Raw genomic sequence first — 25,380 nt, 5'->3', positions numbered from 1 at the left:
GGCTGCTTTTCTGATGGAGGCGGATGGCAAAAATGCCTGTGTGCTCAAGATTTCAGCGCACGTTACCGATTCCCAGATGATCAACATTAATCCGGAGCCCTCCACTTCGGCATGGCTGAGTAGAGTCGGTGCATTACCCCACAATCAATCAATCAATCAATCAATCAATCAATCAATCAATCAATCAATCAATCAATCAATCAATCAATCAATCAATCAATCAATCAATCAATCAATCAATCAATCAATCAATCAATCAATCAATAAATAAATAAATAAATAAATAAATCCATTGTCTTATATAATAACTAATATAATCGTATATCCCAGCCGCCCACTACCAGAGCGTGGAGGTAGAAAGCTCAGTAACACATCTGAAGCTCGTTTCTTACGCTTATGGCGGGTGCCGGGCACAAAAATTCCTCACGCACATTTTTTTCTGCCTTGGTTTTGACTTGATGGAGCCCCGGGGCCCCGGGGCCCCGTTGCAACACACGGACATGTGGTCCACAGGTTGGCGCCGTATTCCCGCAAGATGCCTACCAGGTCGGCCTTACAAGCTACATGGCACGCCGGGTGCAGAGGGTGGGAGGAGAACGCCAAGCAGAGTTGTTGTTTCATTTTTTATGCGCGAACGTTTTATATTGTTAGCTCCAAGATTTCATAGCATCAGCTTGCGGTGAGAAACAGCGCGGCTTCGGATGCGCGAAGTTTGTATCTCATCCCCCACCCCCCTGGCTTCTCCACGCTATTCCCCGCCTGCTGGCCTGGCCACACTTCGCCTGTCATTGAGACGGTGGTCGGCAATCGGCGCCACGGACAGTTGTACAGACCAAGCTATGCCTCAAAAAGGCTGCCAAAGCGCGAAAAGCCGACCTAAAGGAGCCACCGGCAAGGCACGCTTGCGCGGCTCGAAGTTGATTTTCACGCGCGCTGCGGCAGGCTGTGCGTGGTCAGTTACTGCAGATGTCGGATATGCATTATCGTTTACTCTAGATACCGGGTAGGCATTACGCAGTCGTCGCCAGAGACTAATTAAGCAGCCAGGGCTCAATCGATGGCAAGACCGTCGTCTGAAAATCACCATTCCATTCCTATTCCATTCCGGGCAAAAGGCGCCCAATTCCATTCCCATTCCATTCGCACAAGCGTTGTCCTCATTCCATTGCCTTTCCATTCCGGCATCTTGAAAAGGTGGAATGAATTCGGAGTCATTCCAATTCCGGAATGGTAACTCCGCAACACTGGTGTCAAGTGCCTTGCATGTGATCAGTATGTGAACTACGGATACGTCCAGTGAGCAGGTGGGAGTGTGTCACATGTGTGTGGCCTATCCACAGCCTAGTCAGAGTGACTTCTGTGTATCTGTTGTGCGAGTCAGTTATGTAGCGTCCCAGTTGTGGTTTTACTACGTGTAGTTTGTTGTCTGTTTGTTGACTCCAGTGTAGTTGCCATTTCTTACGAAGATGCCGTCTGATGTGTGTCTTTAGGTCGGTGTAAGGTACTGTTGTTATGTCAACTGTGGTCATGAGAGCAGCAGCACCAGCCATTTGACCCGCCGCCGTGGCTCAGTGGCTAAGGCGTTGCGCTGCTGAGCACGAGGTCGCGGGTTCGATTCCCGGCCGCGGCGGCTGCTTTTCTGATGGAGGCGGAAAGCAAAAACGCCCGTGTGTACGACTTTTCGGCGCACGTTAAAGATCCCCAGGTGGTCAAAATTAATCCGGAGCCCTCCACTACGGCGCGCTTCATCGCCTGCGTTGCGTCGCCGCGTAAAACCTTGCAATCAGATCACCAGCCATTTGATTAGCGGTCTCATTGCCAGGGATCCCACAGTGACCTGGTACCCAGCATATAATAATTTCTAAATTTGAAGCATATGCAGTCATTATAACCTTTAAAAGAACATTGATTGCATAGTTTTTAGACGACCTTCCATATGACAGTGCCTGCACAACGCTTAAAAAATCTGTGCATACGATGTACTTTGGAATTTTAAGTTCAAGGATGTGATTTGAAACGAGTATAATTCCATACGCTTCTGCCGTCAAAATAGTGCTATGAAAATGTATTGTTTCATTAACGCTAAAATTTGGCCAGTGCGCTGCACAAAAGACAGCAGAAGAAGTTTTCGAAGCATCGCTATTGAATTCTGCGCACCTGTACGTGTACTGCAGGATCAGGAAGTGCAGCAGAATTGCCCTCTTAGGTACCCTATTTTTTATAGTTGCGTGAATGACAGGTCGCATGATATAGGGCGTAGATGCCGGGGTGGAATGAAATTATGGATTGGCGTCTTGTGCGTGTCTGAAAGGGGGACATTGAGTGCAGAAGCCTCCTCCCTCACACTGAGAGAGAAAGATAAAAAATAGGTGGCCTATTTAAAAAGACTTGCAAGTTTGATGTATTGTTCATGATGGGATTATAAGGATGATTGGTAAGAGTCATGATCTTATATGCATACAGCCCGTCAACATACTCCCGCTGATGCCCTAGGCACCATTTGTCGCACTCGAAATAAAGACTTTCGATTAGGCTAGTGCGGAAAGCGCAGCATGAGAGGCGAAGGCCAAGATGGAGCACTTTGCCGAGCATTTTGAGTGCGGCTTTGTCGCCGACCCATACACGACCCTGCCGTAGTCGAGCCGAGACCCCACCAAGGCTGTGTATAGACGCAGCAGGAATTTGTCGGCCCCATAGGATTGATGTTAGAGGACCTCAAGAATATTCATTGTTTTAAGCATTTGCGTTTGAGCTGTTTGATATGAGGCATGAATGTAAGTTTTTCATGAAAAAAAATGCTTAAAAAGTTGTGCTCCTTGTTCACAGGAATCGGCACGTTCGCACGAGAAATATTTGGGTCCGGGTGGACCCCACGCTTCCTAGAGAACACAACACAAGAGCTCTTTCCGGGAATAATTTTAAAACATTTCTTGTCAGCCCAGCCGGCACGCTTATTGACGCCGAGCTGGACTTGCCGTTCACAGATGGACATGTTAGGCGCGTTAAGGGATATCTGGACGTCGTCCACATGCATGAAATAAGAGTTTGTAGGCGGCAATGCCTTTCAAAGAGAGATAATCTTAACTATGAAGAGCGTGCAGCTCAACACTCAACCTTGCGGCACGCCATTTTCTTGCACATGTACTGTTGACAGTGCAGAAGAAACTCCGCCGCGAAAGGTTCTCTCCGACAAATAACTAGCAAGGGTGTTAAACATATTACCAGAAATACCGAATGACTTGAGGCCAGTAAAAATCCCATAACACCAAGTGGTGTCGTACGCCTTCTTGAGGTCGAAAAACACAGTTAAACAATACTGTTTGTGCACGAAGGCACCCTTTATATGTTTCAAGTGCTACGAGTTCATCTTTCGTGGATCGCCCCGCCCTGAAGCCTGCCTGGCAGCTCTCGAGAAGGCCGTACACGAGCCAACACGAGCCTACACCAGCCGTACAGGAGAAGGCCGTACACGAGAAGGCCGTACACGATCCAAAAAGTACACGAGCCTGCGATTTATCATCTTCTCGAGGAGCTTGCGTAGGCAGCTCGTCAGGGCTATGGGACGGTAACTTGAGGGGGACGACGGGTCCTTCCCCTCTTTCAGGAAAGCTACAACTATAGCCTCCCTCCAAGAGTTTAGAATGTGCCCTGAAAGCCAAACCTTGTTATGTAGGTGGAGGAGTGTTAGAAGAGTGTCTCAGTGCAGGTGCTGAGTCATTGTATATGTGATGTTGTCTGGGGCTGGAGCTGAGGGTTTACAAGTGCTCAGAGCGGCCCTCAGCTCATGAAGTGAAAACTCAGAATTATAAGAGGATGTTGAATTGTTTTTATCAAGTAAAGACTTCTTTTCGGCCGATTGTTTGTGTTTCATGAAAGTGTTACTGTTGTGTGCAGACCTGGACACGTGGTGGAAGTGTTGTGCGAGTGTGTTAGCCTGCTCTTCCAGTGTGTCCCCTGTTGTACTAACCAGGGGCAGATTGTGTGTCTGTTGTCCGTTTAGTTCGCGTATTCGTGTCCAGACTTTGCGAGTGTCTGTGTATGAGTTTATGGATGTTACGAATGAGCATCCACTCTCTCGTCTCGCCTCACGGCGAACGCGTTTTCCCATCGCCTTTGCCCTTTTGAACAATACAAGGTTTCCCTACGTGGGGAAACCTTGGGGAAAAGAACAGGCCAGAAACTAATGCCACCTCCAAGCCCTGCTATATGTACATACCCCTGATAACTACCTGTTCCAAAGTCCACAGTCCTTGGAACTACCAGTTCTAAGAGCAAAGGCCCGACCAAATGTTCATGCCGATGAGGCGTTCTCCTCTGGGCGTGATGCCTTCTGGTGGCGATGCGAGGCCACAAGTCCCTGGGCTACGATGACGTCGTCACGTGTGCCGGAACGGCGACGAGAAAGACACAGGTCTCCTCGGCACGCATAAATAGTCGGGCATCCTGTAGGAGCTAGCAACAGGCATCCGGCCACTGCCGGTCGACGACGGTACGCATTCGGTGGGCCCTCCAAGGGCGGAGAATGCCAACGTTGCGCGCCTCCACGATTTCCAGTCGCGCATTGACCCGAGGATTCCCAGCCGCCAGGCAGACGCTTCCCTAGCTCAGGCGCTAAACACACGGTTTCCGCATTCGCCCCATAAGTACTGCGCGAACATGCCCCGCCACATTGTCGTCGTAGTGAACACAGGTGTTCCACCTCACAGCCTTACAAGCTTAGATGATGGCCTCTGTCTGTCTCATTTCGCGGTAACTGAAAACCCTCTGCTGCCACTGCCGCTCTCTTGGCTCACTTTTAATGCTGGGAAAACTTACATGAATGCCGGTAACGCACATTTCTTTCCACAACGCCCCCCCCCCTCCCCGATGTACAAGGGAGGGAATCACGTGGTACATTTGAAGGCATAAGCCTAGATGTTGCCAGGAGTTTTTGGCCTTCCGCGAGAATCACTTTTACAAGCAGAGTGGCCCCATTTCCCCCAACAAGAGCTACCTGTGTCTGGTAACGTGCTGTCACGTATGCATGTCGCAATGGACAAACAAAAATAGCTTTTGCTACGCCTTACCAATTTTAATCGTTATTATGCCATAAGTGCGGACGACATCGTTCTTATGTAATCTCTGAAACGAGAGTCGGCACATAAAGGATTAAAACATGAACTTACTGAACCAAAAATGCCCACCGTGTATGTCTCCTCCAACACGCGAAGACAGAAATAAGAAAAACCCGGAGAAAGCGCCAAAACAAGCCAGCCATTTAGCGCCCTGCCTTTATTTAAAAGCATATTTGGCCCAGATAACACATGTGTATATAGTGTAAGGGCCTTGAAGGACAGCCGGTACAGGACGTTTATTAGGCGTAGCAGCTCTCGCGGAACACACACTCAGCTGGCGGCGAAGAGGCAGACACGAGCCCTGAGGTGGAAGACGATGATGAGGATGACTATCAGAGGAAGATGAGGTATGGGATAGTGGCCCCTAGGTAACTGTGGTAGCGGTTAATGTCCCAAAGGGCTGGCGCACGACTAACTGCTCACATCAATTCCCCCCTGTGGACGAGGCGGCCGCCCGGCCGCAAGTGTTGGGGAAGCGCGGCGCCCGAACGGCTTGAGGCGTGACACGTGCACGACTTCCGTGCCACGGTAGCGGCGGTCCAGTGGTGCGGAATTAGGGGCGACACGATAGTTCACTGGGGAGGTTTCTTCAAGCACTGTGTAGGGACCCGTGAAGCGGCGCAAAAATTTCTCACAATAGTCATAGTATCACCAATCGGCATTATTGGTTGAACGTAAATTGAAAAGCGGGCATAAAATAGAAAATCACTTAAAATTATCAACCTGTACCTACCCATTAAGAACTACGGAGCCTATATATTTCTCCGAAAACACTAACGTGAAAATAAACCTGGAAAATATAGACGGAAACACAACTACACTATCCTCCATACGGACAAAACCAGGGGTGTCGCGGGTTCGCATAAAAATGATAATTAGCGGTTCAAGTTACAGTGACCAAAGCACCGTAGCTACACTTCGGCTAGACATGAGGCGCACCGTAACGGACGGTTTCTGATCATTTTTTTCCACGTGGCTATCTATTGGTTGACCGAAATCGCACCACACGGGTGTTTTCACTTTCGTGTCCGTCTGAAAACCAGGCACCACAGCCGGAAGAGAGGGAGAGAGAGAGAGAGAGAGAGAGAGAATAAACTTGCTTTATTGAGAAAAAAATCAATGAAAATAGAGTCTTCGGGGTGGCTTCCCCAGTTCAGTTACACCTTGAGCTCGGGCCGCGTCTACAGCCCGCTCGATCAGCTGACGCTAATCCTCGACGGTGGAGCTGGCCAAGGCTCTCTCCCAAAGCGTATCGGTGGGATAGGGATTGGGGCGGATAAGCGGGGCTTGGTCGCAGCCGCGTACAATATGATAGTGTCCCCGGGGCCTCGCAGAAGCGGCGCTGCGGGGAGGAACAGGTGTTCGTTTGAAGGGAACGTAGAACTCCCCAGAGATCTGGAGCGACTCCCACGTGCCCTTCCAACCAACACTTTCCCCGGCCGGGATTGAACCAGCCAGCATTACAACGCCTGCGCCACTGAGCCAGGGCATCAGAATGGGCAGAGTTAACATATGGAGTAGTAAGTAAGTATTGTTGAATAAGGCGGACTTAGCGTTGCGTAGCTGCCGGCAACTGCTCCGCCTAATCATCCCCAATACCATATCAGAGACTCTCAAAGTCATCACACCTCACTTAGGCCTAAAATAACAGACACACAATGTCACCACACCTCGCTTAGTCCTGTGGACTGCAAGAACCCGAGTAGGAGATGAGACACCTCTCTTCGCACAATCCAGTCCTAAATATTTAAAACGACAAGAAATACAAAGCTAGAAAGAATAAACAGTCGTGAGAGAGAACTTATTCATTCAAAAATGTGGATGGTGTACCTCTCCAAAAACGAAGACTAAAACAAAACAAGCCCGCGAAACAATCAAGCAAACAAAAATAAATTTAAGAAATGGACCAATTGCGTAACGCATTGGTTTTTCGCAAAAACGCATACTTCACAGTTATGGCTGTACCTGCTATATCAGTGCAGATGAATATCACTGGTGAAAAGAGACAAATGAAAACTAACGAAGAATAAAATACCCCTTTAGTATAAACTATTTGGTTACTCATTGTAAAATCTTGTTATAAAAATGTTTAATCATAGGAAGCTCTGTTAGAGTAATGTAGTAAAAAGTCTTCTGAAAAAATCTTCAGGGCTTCTCGAGCTCGAGCCCTTACTGCGTAATACAGCAACGATCCCAGCAACCTGAGACATAGCCCACCTAAGATCGAGAGCAAGTCGATTGAAAATATGACATGGGCTAACTTTCGGTGTGCAGTAAACAAGTTGAGAAATGTATCGCAGCCAAAGAACGAACACGCGTTTATTAGCACTGTATTCATTTGTCGTCAATACCGTCAAACAAACAGTCGCTCTCACTGACAAACGAAAGGTCGACCACCTCCTCACGCACGGAGTTTGACATGTTTGGCAGGGCAGCCGAAGGGGGATCGCCGAAGTGAGCCGCTCATGAAGCTCTTCGTCTTCTGATCCATCGATGGCTGTTCATATACCTCCCCGTTTGAGGGAGCGGGCTACAACTTTCTCGCTCACGGCCGCCCAAGCTTTCGGGATTTCGCTACGGTTCTACATGTGTGCGTGCTGCATTGCCAACGTATACGTACACATGCTATTTTTAGATCCTGTGACCTATTATCGCAGCCGGGTTTCAGGTTCCTGTGACCTGTTATCGCACCCTACCCGCGCCAGCTAACTTCGTTCCCGCGGGCGTCATCCCCGGCTGGGGTGATGCTGTTGGCAGGGGTGGGTTATCGTTCGGTGTTTTTGAAAAAATAAAAAATCGTGCCAAAAACAGGGGTAGGTTATTTTTCGGGGGTGGGGCATCTATCGGGATTTTACGGTACACAGATACTAGCACCTACCGTGGGCGCAGCAGCAGCGTAGCCTGTGTAGTTACACATACTGACAAATACATCAATGCCACGACCACTACCACAACCTCAATCGATGTCGCTGGAGAAATAGCCATTGCACTGGCCGCCACTTCTCGCCCTGAACCAGTTGCTATTCTCACCGATTCCTGGACAGCCTGCCGAAACTACCGGATTGGCCGCCGCATTTCATTATCCACCCTACTCATCCTCAAAAACTCCTCGACAACCCTTGATATCCGCATGGTCTGTGCTCCTGGACACGCTGCCATCCCCGGCAGTGAAGCGGCTCATGCCGCGGCTCATGATTTGGTGCATGGAGCCATTGCCGACGCTGGCCAAAATCTACCCCCTCAAGATTAACCCCACCCACTGAGCGGCTACAGAGAGATTCTCTTCGATTACAAGAGAACTCGCCGCAGCCTGCCACCTTCACACTGGCTCCTCTCCAGAAAGGAAGCTACAGCTTGGCGGCAACTCCAAACGAATACCTAGCCACATCCTATCCGCCTTCACCTCACCTTCGCCTCCCAACAACCTTCCCTCTGCGCTCTCTGTCCCCAGAACCCTCTTTACATCATTAGCGAGTGCCAACGCATTCTAGACTTGCCCCCTCTTCCGCACCACACCTTCGAGCAGTGGAGGGCTTCCCTGGCTTGCCCAGACAAGGATATGAAGATCAAACTGGTAGCCCGAGCACGGACGGCCAGCCTAAATCAAGGCATCTAGCAATAAAGATGCCTGCCATGGGGCGAGACCCTCACATCAGCCTCTTCACACGATATTTATTCTCTCTCTCTCTCTCTCTCTCTCTCTCTCTGAATTTCGGCAGGGTCTGTTTTCTTACCCGTGAGGTTTTTTATTTCATTCGCGAGGATCACTGCTGCCGCTGCTGTGAGAAGGAAGGAGCTCAATACATGTGACGCTACCATGTGCTCGCCTTCCGGCCGTAAGTACACCCGCGCGGCATTCCCGCAGTCAAGAGAAAACAGAAATAAAATAAACTAGCATCGCCGTCACTGTAAAAATCCACAAAGACAAAGCAGTTCACAAGTAAACATTTGCCAATGTATGTCGCTGAGCGGTAAGTCTTTGAGAAACCTTCCCAGGCAAGTCACGTGTCGAGGAAAGTAAGAAAAAATCATACAAGCACTCAATCAAACAACGCACACGCACAAACGCCTCGCTTTTCAACTGCGCGTGGCAACTACTGGAGTTTTTGGTAATCCTCGTGAGAAATGCATGCAAAACATGCCGCAACCAGCGCGGCTGTAAAGGCTGCGCCCAGCTGGGGAGAGCGCGAAGCGCAATCAACGCAAAACATTCGTAAACTTGGCAATAGAATTGGAGGCAAACATGTATATATATCAAGTAATCGTACTTATCAAAATTGGAAGTACCCGCTTTAGCTTCGCTGACGAAAGGATAGTAGATGATGGCAAATGTAGCTGCCTTGGAATGGTGTCAGTGCCGACTCCAAATCACGCGAAATAAACCCGACATAGAGTAGGTTTGGCCTGGGGTGCATGTGGGTCAAGCACTCCCCAGTAACGGAAACCTCAATTACTTGAACGAATACTATATAACCAGTGCGTCCTGCCAGTGACGGCATACGCAACATATTCATGGAGACTTACTCAGAGCCTCTAATGAAACGTTAGGTCCTTCTAGCACGAAACAGAGCGAATGACGACCGGAGCAACGCTTACGGATAGGAGAGGAATCACAGCCGGCGCCTCTTTCTATTCAGCTTTCGGGTTAATATAGTTTCTACCTCCACTAACCAAAATCGGGGACCAAATTAGGATAAAAAAGTCAAAGCTCCAACTGAGAGAAAGAAGTGTATTTGGGCAGGCCATGTACTGAGGCAAGATGACAACTAATGAACCACTAGAGTAAAAGAGCGATCACCAAAGCACGAGCATCGAAGTGGGAAAAGGCCAATAATTCGCGGGGCGAATGAATTAGCGAAATTCGGGGCAAAGAACGCAGTAGCGTAGGGTGGGATAGAAGAGTTTGGAGGTCAAAACAGAGACCTTCGTTCTTGCCACGCGCCACGAAATCTGATGATGATGACGATGCTTATGAAAGAAAAAAAACAGCCCTCCCCTAACCGCAACAGGAGTGTGGACGACGATTTTCCACATATGCGAAACCGCAAACCAATCGTAGGGTTTTAACGCGCCGACGCAGCGCAGACGATGAGGCGCGCCGTAGTGGAGGGCTCCGGATTAATTTTGACCACCTGGGGATCTTTAACGCGCGCCGAAATCTCGTACACACGGGCGTTTTTGCTTTGCGCCTCGATCAGAAAAGCGACCACCGCGGCCGGGAATCGAACCCGCGACCTCGTGCTCAGCAGCGCAACGCCTTAGCCATTGAGCCACCGCGGCGGGTGAAACCGCAAACCGATACCGTGCAAAAATCCTTGGCAATCGAAATGCCCAACTGTTGACCAACCACAACCCAGTCTTTGACCATTCCTAACCGAATCCTTTTTCTGGTGATGACATCGATGACATTGCGTACGCGAATGTGCTGTCATATGTCTCCCTGTGTGCTCGTTCGACTGGCGCCACCTGGTGACTTTATTGCGAGTCACGCGGTGGTGCCTCAAGGTGGATGTGTCAAATAACTTTTACATTTATAATTAAACCGACTCAAGGCATGGTATTTGACTTTCGTTGTCAATTAACCCCACCCCACTTCACGAGGAGCGCTGCTTACCCATTTTTCCTTCTTCAACCAAATTTTTATCATTTTTGTGTCTGCCGTTTTTCTGTCATAAACGGTGCGCGCGGAACGAGTTAACCTCTTTCTGCAGAGGGAGCTTGAGAATAAACACACAATGCACAATGACAACTAGACTGAGCTTCATCCAACTCACCTCCGGTTTTACCAGCAGAGCTTTTAAGGCCGATCTCTGCGTATCCGTCGCACTAAGAAAACCAGAAGCCTAAAAAATGTGGTTAGGGAGGTCCCGAGAATCAAAAACTGGGACGTCATCGGCGTAACACTGGCAACCCAACCACGGGGGTATGGGTTAGCAGCGGGGAAGAAGAACATTATGCGCATCCATTTGGAAACAAAGTAAAATGCCTCCTGTGCTAGGAATCGGACCTCGGTGCCTCGCGTTATGAAACTGCCATCTAGCCAATTCAGCTATCATGGCATTCCGCGCTCGCACCATTTCCTTTGCGTTCGTACCGCGGACGTTGGCTTTGGACTTGGTCGCAGGTTCTAGCGCATACTAGCGCGGTCCACTTTCGGATAGATGTGAAAGCCTCCGGACGAAACAATCCGGGCCTGCCAGTCATGCCGAACATTCAGCGGCCAATTCTTAAATAAATTGGAGTTGCAACGGCCGGGTCTCCAACGAAGAGAAAGAGGCGCCCGCTCTGCTGTTTCTCCAGGCATGCTCCAGTAACGCCAGCTGCACCTTTTCCCCACGTACGTATACCACGCACGTTTTTGTATTGTTTACCTATTTTTGTTTTGTTTTACAAGACTTTGTTTTATTTTAATTGAATATAGTTATGTATGATTGCTTGTATTTATATATCCTTCTCTTTAAGATGTTTGTCTTTATAACTTTTTCAAACATTTTTTGAGCTCACGAGCGCGTGCCCGTAGAAGAACCCGGCTTTGGGCAGAACGAATCACCCAAGGCCTAGCCCTGCGAACTTGAAATAAGGGCATTATTCCCACCGCCATAGCGCCTGAAAGTTCACTTCACTATGTGGCTTTTAGTATAAGTGCATCGTAAGTTAGAGACTGTAATAAAAAGCTTAGCTTGAAAACTTATTACGCAAAAATTGGGGGGTTGAATTTCTCTTCGTAAATAAACACAGCCAGCATTTTAGATAAGGAACACTATGATGATGATGATGGTTGGATGTTAATGGCGCAAGGCCAACTAGGGCAAAGAGCGCCAAAACAGTGGTTAAATATGAGAGGTGAGAACTTAAGACACTGAATTCAATAAGCAAGAACAAAAGTAAAATCAATAAAAGACAGTGAGGATGGCTGGTGTAAAGGGCCAGATTTCATGATGCGTGATAGGAAATGAGGTTTAAAAACTTGACGTCTAACAAATACTCAAACACACGTTTGACGGAAACAATGGCATCGTCACCTAGAAAAAATGATGGATGTAGGGGAATATGTTGTCTGTAGAGTTCTCTGAAGTGTTTGTGTCGTGTTGTGTGAAGTGCCTTGCATGTGATTAGTATGTGCACTACGGATAGGGCCTCTCCGCACCTGCTGCACTGGGGTCTAGAAGATCCCGTCAGCAGATGCGAGTGCGTCGCATGGGTGTGCCCTATCCGCAGCCTTGCCAAGGCGACTTCTGTGTGTCTGTTGTGTGAGTCAGTTGTGTACCGTCCCAAGTGTGGCTTTATTACGTGTAGTTTGTTGTCTGTCTGTTCGTTCCAGTGTGTTTGCCATGTTCTGCGCAGGTGTTGTTTTATGTGAGGCTTGAGGTCTGTATATGGTACGCTTGTTATGTCCACAGTGTTCCTGAGTGCAGCAGCAGCTGCCCTTTCGTCTGCCAACTCGTTTCCAGCGATCCCAGCGTGTCCTGGGACCCAGCAGAGGAGCAGCTGATGCTTCTGCGCATACACAGACATGATAGATTTAAATACAAGATTAACTATGTGGTTTTTGGGGGGTGTATGCGATGACAGTGCGCGAACAACACTCAAGGAATCTGTGTAGATGATAGACTTTGGAATTTGATTTTCAAGTATGTGTCGTACAATCAATAAAATTCCATATGCTTCTGCTGAGAAAATTGTTGTGTGGACGCTCATGGTTATGGCTGCACTGAAATTCGGACCATGAGCAGCGCAGGAGACCATAGTGGAGGTTTTAGACGCGTCACTGTAAAATTCTGCAAGTGGGTATTTAAACTGCAGAGACAGAAAGTGCTGCAGTATAGCAGCTCGCGGTACCCGATTTTTGTCAAGTTTCATAAAAGAAAGGTCAGAGGAAACAGGACGAACTTTCCAAGGAGGTAAAATGTCTGAAAAGGATGATCTGTACACGTCTAAAAACGAAGCGCTCAGATCCGAGGCTCGCTCTCTCACTCGAAGTGAAAAGGGCAGAGGAACGGATGGGCGATTTACAAAAAGCAGAGATGTGGATGTGTCGTTAAAGACAGGATAAAAAGGATGGTTATTCAGCGATGAAATTTTAAACGCATAAAGTAAGTCCATGTACGTCCGTTGGTTCTCAAGGCTCCACTTATTACACTCGGCATACAGACTCTCGACAGGGCTCGTGCGAAAAGCACCCGACGCAAGCCGTAGCCCCAAGTGTAGCACTGGGTCAAGCATTCGCAACGCTGTTTTGGACGCCGACCCATATACCACACTACCATAGTCTAAACGAGACCCAACCAAAGCAGTATAGAGCCGTAGTAGGAGTTCTTTGTCGGAACCATACGATTGATGGGAGAGAACCTTAAGTATATTCATTGTTTTCAGACATTTATGTTTAAGTTTCTTGATGTGTGGAATGAATGTGAGTTTCTGGTCAAACACAACACCTAAGAACTTGTGCTCCTTGTTCACAGGAAGCGACACGCCATTCAGAGTAATGTCTGGGTCCGGATGGACCCCGCGCTTCCTGGAGAACACAACGCAGGAGCTTTTTGCAGGATTCATTTTAAACCCATTCTTGTCTGCCCAGCCGGCAAGCTTCTTGACACCAAGCTGGACTTGACGTTCGCATATTGACATATTATATGATTTAAAAGATATTTGCACGTCGTCTACATACATAGAATAAGAGATTGTTGGTGGCAGTGCCTTTCCAAGAGAGTTCATCTTTACGATAAAGAGAGTGCAACTCAACACGCCTCCTTGCGGCACGCCATTTTCTTGGACGTGAACCTTTGAAAGTGCACAACCAACTCTTACTCTGAACGCTCTGTCCGACAAATAACTAACAAGGGTGTTCAACATATTACCCGAAACACCGAATGACCTGAGATCACTAAGGATCCCATAACGCCAAGCGGTGTCGTAGGCCTTCTCGAGGTCGAAAAAGACAGTTAAGCAGTACTGCTTATGCACGAAGGCATCCTTGATGTATGAGTCAAGTGCAACCAGTTGATCGTTCGTCGATCGCCCCACCCTAAAGCCTGCCTGGCAGCTCTCGAGAAGACCATTGTACTCGAGGAAGTACACAAGCCTGCGATTGATCATCTTCTCGAAGAGCTTACACAGGCAGCTCGTCAGGGCTATTGGACGGTAACTTGAGGGGGACGACGGGTCCTTTCCCTCCTTCAAGAAAGCCACTACAATGGCCTCCCTCCAAGAGTGTGGAATGTGCCCCGAAAGCCATATTTTATTATATAGATGTAGAAGTGCTTCAAGTGTGTCTGCGTGTAGATGTTGTATCATTGTGTATGTAATGTTGTCTGGGCCTGGAGCTGAGGGTTTACACGTGCTCAGAGCAGCCCTCAGCTCATGTAGTGAAAACAGAGAGTTGTAAGAAGTCTGTGATTTGTTGTTGTCGTGTAGGGACTTCTTTTCACAAGAGGCTTTATACTTCAGGAAAGTGTTCGTGTAGTGTGCTGGACTGGACACGTGTTGGAAGTGTTGTGCGAGTGTGTCAGCCTGGTCTTCCAGTGTGTCCCCTGTTGTACTGACCAGGGGCAGGCTGTGTGTATGTTGTCCTTTGAGTTTGCGTATACGCGTCCATACCTTGCGTGTGTCTGTGTATGAGTTTATAGATGTTATGAATGAGCGCCAACTCTCTCGTTTTGCCTCACGGCGCACACGTTTTCCTAACGCCTTGGCCCGTTTGAACAAAATGAGGTTACCCGACGTGGGGTACCGACGAAGGACACCCCACGCCTTGTTCTGGGCCTCTCGCGCCCGCCTACAGTCCTCATTCCACCACGGCCTCCGCTGGTTGCGCGGGGCACCAGAGGCGTGGGGAATAGACTTTTCGGCGGCGTCGAGGATGTGCGCCGTGAGGAGTTGTGCGGCTTCATCTACGTGTAGGTGTGCTATGGATGTGTGGTGTAGTTTCGATGTCTCTGTAAATGTGTTCCAGTTAGCTCGTGCTTCATTGAACCTATTATGGGAAGATGAACTGCTTGGGCCTTTACCTATATATCTAAGTGAGGTGGGGAAGTGGTCACTACCATATGGGTCTGTTCCCACACCCCACTCGAGAAGAGGAAAGAGAACTGCGGAGCCAATAGCCAAGTCAAGACATGAGTATGTGTTGTGTCCTATGTTATGATATGTAGGCTGTTTATTGTTGAAAAGGCATGCTCCAGAAGATGTAAGAAATTTCTCTATCAGGCGACCTCGGGCATCCGTTCTGGAAGAGCCCCAAAGAGAGTTGTGAGCATTAAGGTCGCCTGTAAGTATGTATGGTTCGGGCAGCTGGTCAACCAGCGCCTCGAAGTCGGTGCTCGTAAGTGCAACATCAGGAGGAATGTATAAGGAGCATACCGTTATCAATCTATTAAATATTATTGTGCGGACGGCTACAGCCTCGAGGACAGTGTTCAAGGTGACAGGGTGGCATGCTAAGGATTTGCGGGTGATTATGGCAACACCGCCAGAAGAGTGTGTGCAGCCATCCCTGTCTTTCCTGTATACCATGTAACTATTCAAGAAATTTGTGTGTTTGGAATTCAGATGTGTTTCCTGGACACACATTATACTTGGCTGATTGGCGTGCAGAATCTCATAAACGTCGTCAAGATTATTCAGAAGGCCTCTGCAGTTCCATTGAACTATGTTTTCTCTTCCCATTATTATGTGTTCAGAGCTACTGGAGTGTGACTGTTTATGTAGGGTCTTTCGGGGCTTGGACTCTTGGGAGGGGTTTTCTGACCTTCTCTACTGACCTGGACGTCGCAGCCCGTTCCTTCCGCTGCGATGAAAGCCGGAAGGGCTCGACGTCCATGTCGTCATCTGAAGGCAAGGGGGTGCCCAGCGGACTGGGCCCCCTTGGCGTGGTACCCTTTCGGGTGTTCTTTGCCTGCGCTGCCAGTGCCGAAGTCGTGGGGGGCACGACAGACGGCACAGGCAGTGAGGCGAGGGAGGAGGTCGCTGCGACTGCCTCCGTCTCCATCTCCGTGCCCTTGCATGTGCTTTGGGCCGGTAGAGAGGAAGCAGTGGATGCAGCGGCATCCCCAACAGATGTTGTTGCCACCACAGCCGCTGCTGGGTGAGCGAGCGGTGCAGTGGCTGGTTGGGCTGCCTGGGGCAACCCTGGGGGGGGCGGGGGCGGGGCCAAGTCCGACTCGCGGTACTGGGTCCCCGCCGAAACCAGACGCCGCTCCGCCCCCCGGCGAGCCGCGTCGGCGTACCTCCCCAGGGGGAAAGAGGCGAACCTCTTTCGCGCCTCTGGGAAGGTGATGTTCTCAGTTACCTTCACATTAATAATCGCCTTCTCCTGCTTAAACTTCTCGCACGTTCGAGAGTAGGCGGCATGGGGTCCCTGGCAGTTGGCGCAGGTGAGGGTTGACGATGGACAATTATCGGATGGATGATCATGCTGAGCGCATTTTGCGCAGGTCAGACGACCACGGCAGGAGTTGGTTCCGTGCCCGAACCGCTGGCACTTAAAGCAGCGGCGCGGGTTTGGAATGTAGGGCCTGACATTACAATGTACAAAACCTGCATTGACGTACTCTGGGAGTGTGGACCGGTCAAAAGTAAGGATAATGTGCTTGGTCGAAACTACTTTGTCATCCCTCCTCATAGTTATGCGCCTCACAGCTGTCACGCCCTGATTTCTCAGGCCCTCCAGCAGGTCAGCATCTGTCTCATTCATCAGGTCTACTTCGGAGATGACACCTTGAGTACTGTTCAGGCTCCGGTGGGGTGTCACCCTGATTTCAAGATTGGCTATGCGAGTTTGTTCAAGGAGGATCTTTGCATGCTGTTGGTTGTGTACTTCAACCAGGATTTCTCCAGTTCTTTGTTTTTTGGCCTTATATTTGTCACCAATGATGCCCTCCAGAAATTTTGATATTAGGAACACGGACTGTGATGCAAGAGGCTTTTCTTGGTCACTGGATTCCAACACCAAAAAACGGGGGTAGTTATCGGGCTTTGGAAGACTGAGGGTTGGGAGTGGCGGAAATGAACCTTCGGTGCGGCCCCTTTTCAGGGGCCGATCATGTTTGGGGGGGGTTTTACGATTTACCATATGGCATGTAATAGAAGCAGGGGACGGGGGTACTTTCTTCTCAAACCTTACCCTGATAGCCTGAGAGGTCCCGGAGCTCCCTGCCTGGTAGACAGACAGGGAGCCCATCCGCCGGAGCTTGACCTGGGCTCCGACGGCCACCGTTTGAGGCTTCTACCCTTCACCTTTAAACACATCACCACGGTAGGTTACAGTTTATGTTGGGGGCTCGGGGTCCGCGGTGTCGCCAACACCGTCACCATGAATACTCAAGGTTCCCCGTGCGGGGTAAGGAACACTATCACGTGGGCAGCGAACTCCTCTTCAGCGTCAAATATACCCTTTCCACTTTTCTTAACTATGCTCAGGCGCATGAAACCTTTTCGCCGGTGTTGCAGCACTGGTCGGCGAATTTGGCTAGTTTCGGCTTCCGAAATTGTGGCGATTCTAGCGGCACGGTGCTGCGGCGTGGCCCTTCCCTTTCCCTTAGCGTTTCTTTCTTTCCACACCGTCAACGCTTCCGCGCCTCCTCACGCTAGCGCAACAGCTCACCGGCGCCAATATTTTTTAAATGCGGAGCATTTCTTAGGCTCGCGATGTCACTCGTCGATGTTGTCGGCGCCGTCCACACGCTCACTGCGCATGCGCGTCGCGTCAAGGCGCAGGTGCGCGTCTCTCCCCGTACCCTCCTCGCTCTCAACAACAGGTGCGGCGGTGCGGGAGGAGCGCGTGTACCCCGTGCGCTCCGTCGCTCTCAACAACAGCTGCGGCGGTGCGGGGGGAGCGCGTCTGTGCGCACATGCGTCGTTGCTACCCGTGCGCTGCGTCGCGCTCAACAGTAACGGCGGCAGGGTGTGTACACGTGATAACGGCGTGGTGGGTGCGTGGAAAGTTCGCGCGCTTGTGTACGGAAGCGTGCACATGCGCGTCTCTCCCCCGTACTCCTCTCCATCGAACGCGGGCGGTGTATATATAAGCGGCGGAGCGCGCGTTCGGAATTCAGTCAAGGGCGTCTTTGCTTGGCTTTCGCTTGACTTGACGCTTTGCTTGACGGCACCAAGCAATAAAGACATACTTTAACTTTACACTCCTTGCCTTCGCTTCTCCTTCATTCAATAAATAAGAATAATAAAGACGAAATAAAAATTAAGCATTCTCAAACCATACCCAATTACGCAACATTCACGCGATACCCCCACCACTCTGCGACGCATTTACTCGAGTTCCCCCCGTGGGAAGATGCGGGCGGGTTTTTTTTTCTCTCGGCGCGCACGGCGGCCCAGTTCGGTACGGGCGTGAGCGAGCCGGCGTGCGAAGGGTTGGGCGCATTGCCGAAAAGAATCCATGGGCTGAAAGTTTCGCTGCATTATAACATACATTCGAATGTATTCTAAATATGGGGCAGCGGAGGAAGGAGCGTCACCACTACTGCGCAGCTTTGTGGTGCAGCAACACAGGGCGGTACAGTTCGACCAAGTTTCTCGCCTTCTCCAAAGGCGACAGGTAAGCAAATTGGGTTTGTACAAGTTATATTGAATTCCTTAAAAGCTGACCGATTGCATTCTTTTGTTTTCAAAATAATTTGCGCATGTAACGTGAAGTTATTAAGACATGTCACTCGTCTTAGAGTGGAAACTAATGTGCAAATATATCCCATCTTTGCAGGTACGCAAAGTTTTAGTAGAAGTAAACGCGTCTTTTGCACGCACACTCTTGCTCGCAAGATCAATTTGTGGTGGCGTTGCTGTTTTTTGATTGCCTTAGTAACTGCTGGAACGTCGATTCAGTATAGTTATCAAGGTATTTTTTGCTGTTTCGTGCAGCAGGTATGAGTGTAGGTTTGCGCCCCAAGTCGAGGACGGTTTGCGACTTTATTGGACGTTTCCTCCGGTGACCCTCCTCAATCCATCCAATGTCATCACGACGCACCTGCTCACAAAGAAGGCAAGCTCAACTGTACCGGCTTCTTGCCTTTCATGGCGTACCTACTACCACAGCGATTGGTGGCATGGAGGTGCTGCACCCTAAGCATTTTGTCCTCCTTCGTATTGCACCAAAACGTATATTTGCGGCGAAACTACTGTCAAGCGTTGCTTCAGTGCTCCGAAAAATCTGACGTAACATCGCGGTGTTCAATGCAAGACGATGTTCACATGAAGCAGTGGAAGGCCAAACCGAAATGCATGCGTTCTCTGCAGCCGCCATTGCAAGCGTTTCGCTCATTAAAAAAAAAAATTCCCCGCATTTCCCCGAGGGGAAGAATGTGAAAGAGCGAATGCACGAGTTGAATTTGCGCGGTTCGGTAATGTTCGCGAAAGAGAGATCACACACACACACACAACTACAAAGAAAGAAAGATGCATTTATTCACAGACACCTATTTGTGTTGTCGTTGTACTTGATTGCTAGAGCGGATCTCAGCTTTGAAATTTCGTGTCAGTACTCCTTTAAGCGGGTGCATTAGCCCTTCTCACGCCCGATTCCTGGCCAATCCCCCACGTGGGTATGTGCCATGTCAGCGGCCAGGCAGCGCGCGCCCATCTCCCCCCGTTGCTAAGGAAGACGAGGAGCGCGCGCACCCGCAGCTGTTGCTATGCGGACTACGGCGGCGGACGATTCAGGCTCGCTTAAGAAGTGCATTCGCACTTAAAAATAAAACTAAGTAGCATTGCTGGCTTTGCTGTTCAATCTAAACTGCGTGCCCGCGCACGGAAGGGAGTAGGTTTCACTTGGACGCCGGAAAGGCAAGTCTGTTTTGACCAGCTGAAGCTCCTCTTGGCAAGTAACTGCTTACAGCTTTTTGATCCTGCTCTGGAAATAGCTTGGTTACAACAGATGCTTCTGGCATTAGCATAAGAGCTGTACTCCAGCAACAGAAGGATGATGACTTGCATACCATCGCTTTTGCATTAAGGCGCCGAACACCGGCTGACGCCAAGTACTCTGTAGGCGAACTGGAAGCACTAGCCTGCATGTGGGCATGTGAGCACTGGAAAAGGTACCTTTGGGGCAGGCACTTCACGTTACGTACAGACCATCAGGCACTGGTGACGCTGCTCGGTGCAAATTGAGCGGGCCGTCAACCTTTCAGAATTACCAGATGGCATGCCAGACTGCTGGCATACAACTACACAATAGAATACAAGAAGGGCACTGAAAACAGTGTCGCAGTTGCCCTTTCCCGGTTACCGCAGGAGAAGTATGGAGCCCGTCCGGAGCCGGAAGATGCTGTTTGCTTTGTTTCTTTATGTTTAACTCACGAGGAATTCGTAACTGCAACTGCGCAGGATTCTGTACTTTGCCAAGTGACGCAGTGGACAACGTCCAGGTGGCCATCAGCCAAGACGCTGCCTCCAGAAGCAATGCCTTTCTACAGGGTTAGGGACGAACTGTCAGTGATGAATGACCTGCTGCTCCGAGGGGAACAGTTCGTCGTACCTTCTTCGTTGGTGAGCAGACTTCTGGATATCGCCCATGAATCACACGCAGGCATCACGCGTACAAAGCAACGACTCCGAGAAAAATACTGGTGGCCTGGCATGAACAAGCACGTCGAACAGCTGATCAAGTCTTGTGCCGTTTGTCAGTCTGTTGACAAATCAGCAAAGCCAGTTGTGCCGCTAATGCAGCCGGTACTATTGTCTTCAGCACCGTGGGAAGAGATAGGCATCGACATCGTTGGTCCTGTCGCAACCGCTCCTCAGGCCTGTCGTTTTGCCATTACTTTAGTAAGCTACTTCAGCAAGTGGCCAGAAGTAGGGTTCACCTCCAACGTCACTTCAGCGACGACCATGTCCTTTTTGCGGAGTATATTTAGCCGTGAAGGCTATTCGAAGGAGATAGTGAGTGACCATGGGCCACAATTTACATCCGTCGAGTTTGAATAATTCTTCCGCAATAGAGGTATCCACCACACATTCTCGGCAGTCTATCATCCATAGTCAAATGGACAAGTGGAACGGTTTAATCGTGTGTTAAAGGACTACGTTCAGGTGTGTCTGGAGGAACACCGCCCACTGAAGGAGGCTGTCACGAAGTACCTTGGGATCTACCGCTGCACCCCGCATGCAACTACGGGTTAGAAACCTGCTGTTCTCCGACACGGCCGTCACCCAAGGGCCAGACTCGATCTCGCTGCAGGACCGACTGGAAGTGTTCCTGAGGTCGGAGGCATGCAGCTTCAAGCCGTCAATCAAAGGGTAACTCGGAAACAGCTCGCAAGCAAGCACTATACGGATCATCGTCGTGCAGCCAAACATTCGTCATTGAGCGCAGGACAAGCAGTTCGGATTAAGCTACCGGGACATGTGCCAAAGGGTTCCCCATCGTATTCACGTCCTTTCACCGTGGTTCGGCGCCAAAATGAGGACACGTACGAGCTGAGCGATGGTCGCGTTTGGAATCGTGAGCGGCTGATTCCATACACTGCAGCCCGGAATCCTGCGACAGAGGCAACCTGCGTTTCCCCTGGGACTCCCGGCTCCACCGCAGCACAGCTCCCGAGTGCGCAGATGTTCCAGCCACTTACTACCCCGGCCAGCACCGACAGAACGGCAGTTCCAACTTCAACTGCAAGTACTGGTGTGCCGAGTGTTGATGTCACGGACATGAGTGTACCAAGGAACGTGTCGGGAGGGACTGAGACAAGTGCTGAAGGTCCGGCTCCATGGCGATCCACCAGAGATCTACGCAAGCCTGCGTGGCTGGCTGAATATGACTTATGAGACAATGCAGTGATTGTGCGTGCTCCTTTTTGGGAGGATGGGATGTTGTGTTGTGCGACGGTGTACTGCCCCTTTTTTGGGAGGAGGGGATGTTGTGTTGTGTAATGCAGTTCTGTTCATGCCACCAGGTTGCGCACAAGGCTAAGGTGGCCAATTTCCAGCATCATCATCAGCAACCGCAAGCCCGGTTATAAATATCGTGTAACAAGAATAAAGGTTCTCTTTTCCGTCGGTACGAGGTAGCGTCTGCGTCTCTCTGCCACGGATGGTGACTCGGTGGGCGGCGGATACAACACATAGTTCTGAAGTTGAAATGGTCATGCCGTATCGGGCATGATGAGATAAGAGGCGCTGCCCACACACGAGCTAGAGGGTAGCTTGTAACAACCTGGCCGATATCTGCGGCTTACAATTCAGGAAAGCTTTTTTTCTGGGTGTCTTCTCCCCCTGCCTTCCCTAACACCCCTGGTAAGCGGACTGTTAATTCTCGAGCCATTTCAACACAAGACGGGTGCGTTCGATTTGTGTTCTGTGATCTACGACGTGCACATGGTTGAGCATTGTTTTTGACGTAGATATAATTCAGCAATGAGTGTCTATCGTGCGGTCATTGTGGTGCAACAGTTTTTTATGGCGGCATTTTTTTGGTGTGAACATGATTTTTCGGAAGTGTATGCAGGTTAATGGGCGGGTCAACGCTTTCTTTCATATTTTGCGTTAACTCGCCCGAAAAGCAGGGCTTGAAGAATACGTGTGCATGCTTTTTTTAACATATAGGTTCCCAATTATTGTGTTTCTGAACTGAAACGATTTTTTATTGTCTAAGGAACATTCCTGTCTCGAGGTGCGCCGAAGAAATAAGTATACATTGAGTGGAACTTCCAAGTTCGTTTCTTCTCCCGCCGAGGTGTGCGCGAAAAAAGAAATCTGTGGAGGGACTGGATTTCCAGGGACTCGCCGTCGTCTCCCACCACCACACTGGCGCCTCTCCAGAGAGGACGCTACAACTTGGCGGCGGCTCCAAACGAATACCTATCGATCCCCCTGGAGCAGGGCTGCTGTAAATAAAGTCCTTTTCTCTCTCTCCCACATCCCACCCGCCTCCACCTCATCTTCCCCACCCAACACTCTTCCTTCTGTGCTCACTGTCCCCAGCCTGGCACCCTCTACCATATACTGTGGGAGTGCCAGCGAACTCCAGACTTGCCCCCCCCCTTTCCAACCCAACCTTCGAGCAGTGGAGGGTTTCCCTGGCCAGCCCGGACCCGGATATCCAGCTTAAGGTGGTGACCCCAGCACGGACGGCCCGCCGCAGTCAAGGCATCCCGGACTAGGGACGCCTTTCATGGGGCGACGCCCACACATCAGCCTCTGCTGGAGAAATAAAAATATAGTTTTCTCTCTCCCTCTCTTCTTTCGTAATCAAGTATTGTGTACCTAAATGTGTATTCATGTCGGTAACGTTTGCGCAACTTTACACGGAGACAGATACAAAAAGGGACACGAAGACCTGTATCTGTCTCCGTCTAAAGTTGCGCAAAAGTTACAGCCATGAATTCGGAACACCAACTAGCCCACTTAACTGTGATATTGTAAATGTGTATGTAGCACGTTTTTTTTTCTATTGCACAATATTGTATGCTTAAATTTGCACATGTCATATTTTTGCTTAGTCCAATACTGTGTACATAAAATGTATGTGCAATATATGAGTGTAGTACATGTGTTTTCATGTCTTCGAATCAAAACGTCCTCATATGAATTTTGAATAAACGCAAAGCAAAAACAATGTTTTTGTAACACTCCAATTAATATCGCCACAAAGACAACAATTCGACACCAGAAAACATACTGTTACCTACATGTTTTCTTCGTAAATATTAAACACGTTACTGCACACATAACAAACGACGGGCGGCGGCCATTTCGAGTCATCGCCGCCGCTCGTCGCCTCGTGCCATTGTGGAGCGGCCCATCAGGCAGCGACCGGCAGCAGGCGCTAAAGTTGGGCGAGCGTCGGTTTTAGGGGCCCGCGCGTGGCGGCCGGGCCTGGCTGCCGCGGGAAAGATGACATCAGCAGCGTCCGCGACGTCACCAACCTCCTTTCTCCCCTCGCCACTCGTTGACATGACGATAAGTGCAGCGTTTTTCAGACACCACGTATCACTAGGGGAGGATTTGGCGCTGTTGTTGCGAATTACGCGGGACCACGGTGGATGCTACAGAGGCCGCCCCGTGGTTGCAGTTAGGAAGTGGCGCTTGCGTACGCAGTGTGTGTTAGTAGGATGCATTACGGTAAAGCTGCCGCTTGCATCACGTCGGTTCCCGGTATATAACATCCGTTTTTAAAAAAGGTACGCAATCCTCTGACACCCCCAACTGTACTGTAAAAATCTGGCTGCCACGACCGAGTATGGTTCATTGAAAATGGCTGCACCCATCTACCAGACCGCACAGGATAGTCGAAAGACACCGGTGCGACGCAATACTTTGTCTCCGTTTTTCTTTTATTAGATGAGCAATATTGTCGGGAAGATGTTCCTGTCGCGATATGTTTACAGCCGGCGAAAGAAGAGCAGAAAAGGGAAGTATAATGAAGAGAGCGCGCAAAGACAGCTACCTTCAATAGTGCAGAGGGGACTTTAGCAAACAGATGTCAAACAAAGTGCTTTAAACATTGTTTTACTGCACAGCAATTTCGCGCCCGCTACTGTAGTTTGACAGCGTCGTCGTCTTCGTCGCGGAGCCAACGAAGGGAGAGCCTAAGAAAGAACGGAAAAAGACAACGGGGAAGGATAGCCTACCAAGTCTGTTAGTTACACTGGTACAAAAGACGCACTCGTGAGCGTACGATCGCAGTTTTCCGGGTGTGTCACGTATGACCACGTGGCAAGCGTTAATGCAAAAAAATAGCAGTGACTTAGCTCGACTACTCCAGGATATACGTAGCGTGAGAAAAGGTTCGGCAATACAGTCCAATCCAATCCACTCCAGTCCAGTCCCGTACAATCCAGTCAAGCCCAGTTCGGTCCAGTCCAGTCCGTTCACTGCTCCTCGCGCATGCGCAGCATGGCTCTTCAGGAGCCACGCGAAAGGGCTATCAAGCCACTCCGCCGCAGCCTCAGACTTGGCTACTGCGCAACGGAGGCGCACAGCTAGGCACGCGCCGGCACCAGTGCGTCTACCGCGGCTGTGACATCAGTCCTCTGGAATGCGCAGACCGGTTAATGTGCAGACCCTATTCGTTACACACCCGTACTCATATTAAATTGGATTTCCAGTTCAATCTAATAAAATCCAGTCCAGTCCAAGCCAATCAAAAATTTAGCCAATCCAACGCAATACAATGTAATCCAACCCAATCCAATGCTCCTCGCACTTGCGCAGCACGGCCCTTCAAGGTGCACGCGAAACTGCTCAACCTCGGCCTGTGTAGCTTACGCTACAATAATCAACAACAGTGGCCCTAGGAATGAGCCCAGTGGCACCCCGC

This window comes from Haemaphysalis longicornis, unplaced genomic scaffold (genome assembly GCF_048455015.1).
Source record: "Haemaphysalis longicornis isolate Haplotype H1 unplaced genomic scaffold, Haemaphysalis longicornis Haplotype H1 scaffold_3, whole genome shotgun sequence".
NCBI classification, from domain to species: domain Eukaryota; kingdom Metazoa; phylum Arthropoda; class Arachnida; order Ixodida; family Ixodidae; genus Haemaphysalis; species Haemaphysalis longicornis.
The sequence above is the reverse complement of the archived record's forward strand: the minus strand, read 5'-3'. Positions refer to the sequence as shown.